The following is a 4,773-nucleotide window of genomic DNA, read 5'->3' on the forward strand; positions in this document are numbered from 1 at the left end:
GTTGTTGGAACTTTCACATGGGAAGAAAGCATTAAAGAATAGGTTGGTATATACTATTAAGTGGAAGGAAAATGGTCTATGCGATATAAGGTCAGACTTGTGATGAAAGGTTATGGAAAAAAAACCAGGTGTTGATTTTAATGAAATATTTGTTCCTATTGCAAAGTATAACTTTACTAGAGTTGTTTTATCTTTGGTTGCTAACTTGAATTTAGAGATATTAAAACTGCCTTCTTGCATGGTGATCTTGATGAAGAAATTTATATGGATCAACCTGAAAGTTTTGAGAACAAAACCAATCCTAACTTGGTTTGCAAGTTGAAAAAGGGATTGCATGGTTTGAAACAAGCATCTAGGCAATGATATAGTAAATTTGACAGTTTTATGATAGGTGAAGGTTATTCTAGATGCGATTTTGATCATTGTGTATACTTCAAGGGTTCAACATATGATTCTTTTACTGTTTTGTTGCTCTATGTTGACGATATGCTTGTTACTAGCAATGATTTGAGTGAAATCAAACATTTAAATCTTGATATGTCCAAGTATTTTGCCACTAAGGATTTTGGACCAGCCAAAAGATTTTGGGTATGCACATCTATAGAGATAAAAAGCAAGATAAGCTTTTGTTAAGTCAATATGATTATATTTCTAATGTCCTTGAGTGCTTTAATATGATTGACTGTAAGCCTATTTCTACACCATTAGATGCACATTTTAACTTGTCTAAAAAGGACTCTCCAATGAATGAGGTAGGTAAAAGTAAGATGAAGAATGTTTCATATACTTCTACAGTGGGTAGTTTGATGTATAAAATGGTTTGTACTAGACTTGATATTTTCCATGCAGTCGGAGTTGTTTCTAGATTTACGTCTAATCCAGATTGGGAACATTGATAGGTAGTTAAGTGGATCCTTCGATATTTGAAGGGGACGCGAAATGCATGCTTGTGTTTTGGAAATTCATCATTGGAAGTTGTTGGTTATGTAGATGCAGATTATGCAGGATATCGTGATACTAGAAGGTCTACCACTGGATACATTTTCAATGTTGGTGGCCGTGCAGTCAGTTGGATGTCAAGGTTACAGGATATTGTTGCTTTGTCATCAACTGAAGTTGAGAATGTGGCATTAATTGAGGCAACAAAGGAAATGATTTGGTTGAGAAGGTTACTTGGCAAGTTTGGAGTGAAATATGATAAATATTTTGTGAATTGTGACAATCAAAGTGCTATTCATCTGACTAAGAATGCCGCTTATCACTCCAAGACAAAGCATATAGAGGTTAAATATCATTTTATTCGGTTGACCCTCAAGCGTAGTGAATTGCAGGTGGACAAGATTCACATTGAGAAAAACATTGCCGATATATTGATAAAGATTGTCTCAACTGAAAAGAATATGATGTATAACCTCGGGTAGATGGAGAGTGGTGCATTGGTAATTATTTCAGATACTTTGTAATTTATCTTCAAGTGGAAGCTGTTACATGTGTGAAAACAAATCACACATGTGGGAGTTTTATTTAACTTTTCTCTCTCTTATTTTGGGCCATTGGATTGTATCTAATCCAATGGTTGTGGTGTTGTAGGAACTTTACTCTTTTAAAGGGATTAAAACCTTTTTTTTTAGATAGAGAAACAGTGATAAAAAAAGAGAGAGATTGAGCAGCAATTGGATTTTCTCTTGAGGGCTTACTATACTCTGGTTTAGAGAGAGAAAGTTAGAAAAATGCTTCAAATCCATTGTGGGTTTGTTGTGTGCCCTGTTTTAGTGAGAGAAAGTATCAAAGAGAACCCATTTTTTAGTGTTCTTGGTGCCTTGTTTTTGGGTCCTGTTTAGAGTGAAACAGGGTTATTGGATATGGATCTTTTGAGCTTGATTTCACCTTGTAATCTTCCCAAATCAGTAAGTAAAATCTCGCACCTTTATCCTGTAGTTGTGGGTCACGATTTGTGACCGAACCATGTTAAATTGTTGTGCTATGTGGATGCACATTGCTAGATTTTTTATTCCACGTTCTTGCTTTGATATTATGTAGTTTTCATGACTTGTTTATATTAATATGAATGCACAATAACTATGAATGTTTTAAACCTTTGCTGATTTTTCACCAATCGATCCCAATAATATATATATAACATATTATAATATTATTAAATTATATATTATTGTTCTTAAACGAGTGAAAACTACAGTACAGGAGAAAGTTTGAGACTCTCCCCTATTTCCTCCGTAATCAAATGCCCCCATAGTCTCTTGGGTATAGTGTGGAAGTTTTAAGTTCCAGATTAAATTACAATGATTGTCTACTGGTCTCTATATTGGAAAAGGTTTGAACCAATGTTTACAAACTAGGCCGAGTTGACTTGGACTTGGTTGTGTTACTTGGCATCGGCTTATGGCCAAGCGAGACAGTATTTCTCCGAATGCTATTCAGTTCCTGAAATATATATGTGCTTCCATTTTTGCTAAAAAATATCCCTCACAGCCCAAATCGATGCCATTTGATTCTAAAATAGGGATCTAGGTTCATTGTTCCTAAATCTACCAAATATAAGTGTTAAATAGAACAAAAGACACTTTGATTTCCAGCATTTCAAATATCAAAAAATTGGCTATTTTTTTGCCAATTTTGGAAAACATTGATTTTTCTTATTCCAGTTGCCTATCTTTGATGAAATTCGAAGTATAGCACCATCTTTGTAATCTTGACTTGTTCCTCCAAAAAAAATCAAAACAAAAAGGACATTTATTGATCTCGTTTTTGGTTTCTTAATAGACCGGAAATTTCACAGTCGTCGATCTAATGGGGCACAATTTTTCTATTTTTAGTGTCAATTCTCCTTCATAATATAAGTTAATCACTGATTTTCTGATTTGTTTGGTAGTTTCCCCAAAATGTTCTTATTTTCCGGAGCCCATAGTGGACTCGAGCTCAACTTAGGTGAGGCCTAGTGACTCGCCATTGTAGCTCCGCTAGGCCAGGGCCGAATGGGCTGCCTGAGCCGAGTTCTAGAACATTGGTTCCCGTCTAAATAGGGTAGACAATTGTCTTATCATATAACTCCCCAAAAGAAAACTTACGTCACCAAAACAAAGTTGAGAATTTTACATCACAAAAACAAAATTGCTAACTGTTTCCCAAATCAAGCAAGTGGTGAAATTATTTTACATAACACACTTCTATTTCTACCATAGTTTAACAAGAAAAAAAAACAAATGGAAAGAAGAAACAAGCCAGAATCAGAATCAGAATCATGGTTACATGAAGGCCGCACAGTAATATAAAAGATTCAATAATGGCCTGTAGTGTTGGAAGCGATATGATATTGCATTTGCTGAAACCTCCTTGGCTCAATAGAGCTCTCCACTCTTTTTCAGTCCTTTCTTTGCCTCCTGGTGCTAATGCAAGCATCAAGAGGTCAAATGCCAGCTTTGAGTCTGCAAAAGCACTTGTACCATCGTCAGGATGCAAGACCGCGTCGACGATGATCAACTTCCCACTGTTCCTTGGGATTGCTTTCTTGCACTGCTCGAGGATTTTCACACAATCGTCGTCGTCCCAATCGTGCAATATCGACTGCACCAATTTGAAATGAACAATATACTCAAGCGCATAATGGGGGAGAGAGGAGAATGGAATGGAGGGAGCATTATATCCAAGATTCATTGGCAATCAATCAGAGGGACGAGATAGTGAAAGATGAGTTAATCGGCCTTGGCCTACCGATTTTATTATTTATTTTATATATCCCGTTTTATAATAATAATACGTTGTCGAGAGGATTTTTTTGTTTTCTGTTTTGCCTATTATTCACACCTCGGCAGTCTCATGTCTAAGATTCTAATCCTGCCATGATTCTATTTTCTTTTATAAAACATAGACGTTCTTATTTTATTAAAAAATAAAAAATAAGCCCGGTCTTATTTGTCTTTTTTTTAATATGACATGAATCCGACCGAATTATTTGGACTCGACTGAATAACTCGCCTCGGTAAAAGTTAGAGTACCGTGGCAGAGTCGATTTTCTGAAACTGGGAAAAAGTATGCAATGTGTCAATATCTTTATCAAAACTGCATCAGCATGAGGGATAGAGATGAACATGTCACCGCGGACATTAACCACACTCGGATGCTCTGGTGCACTCGACACAGCATGCGGGAGGTCAAAATTGATGCCTGAGTTATGCGGGTGCACCTTCACTATCGCACTCACCACGGTCCCAGTGCCACCACCTACGTCAACCAATGATGTCAAGCCTGCAAACCCTGATTTATATTAAGAGAGCAAGGCTTCAAGAACCACCCGAGCGTTGCTAGCCATGGCCTCATTGAATATCTCATTGGTACCAGGATTATTTAGCACATACTTAAATATCTTGCTACCATGGGCTTAAGCAGTGCCATGGTGCAAGGAATATAGGGTGGTTCAGCATCGTAAGCATGGGAGCAAAGCCCGATGTCCCCGGCCTCACCAACCATTTAGAGGTGCGAGTGAGGCCATAGTAGGCCTCACCCTTCACCTCTTCACTAAACACGCGCTTCTTCACCAAGAACATGACTCGTGAGAGACATCACGAGTCGGGGGAGGGAGCTTGCAGTGAGGTGATAATCTCTGAGAGGGTGTGGGGTTGACCTTTGGCATGGATTATCTGGGGTATGCTGAGCTCAACCGCACACTTTGAGTGTGAGACTGTCAGCAAAAGCCAAGGTGAGTTGCCAGAACTCAACCTGGCCAAGTGCATCCTCATCCATCTCCATCTTTTGTCC

At 37.8% G+C, this 4,773-nt stretch overlaps 1 non-coding gene across 1 annotated transcript; it reads right to left on the reverse strand.

The window, feature by feature from the left end:
- Window positions 1–3,115: 3,115 nt before the first annotated feature.
- LOC18431507 ((R,S)-reticuline 7-O-methyltransferase) lies at window positions 3,116–4,562 on the reverse strand. The gene is made up of 3 exons (XR_016050423.1): window positions 3,977–4,562; window positions 3,268–3,582; window positions 3,116–3,136 (listed from the first exon to the last, which is right to left on the reverse strand). It is a non-coding gene; the product is annotated as a (R,S)-reticuline 7-O-methyltransferase (transcript).
- Between the last annotated feature and the right edge of the window lie 211 nt (window positions 4,563–4,773).

The sequence above is a fragment of the Amborella trichopoda genome, chromosome 2, assembly GCF_054954075.1.
Source record: "Amborella trichopoda isolate Santa Cruz 75 chromosome 2, AtrichopodaSantaCruz75HAP2 v2.0, whole genome shotgun sequence".
Taxonomy (NCBI): domain Eukaryota; kingdom Viridiplantae; phylum Streptophyta; class Magnoliopsida; order Amborellales; family Amborellaceae; genus Amborella; species Amborella trichopoda.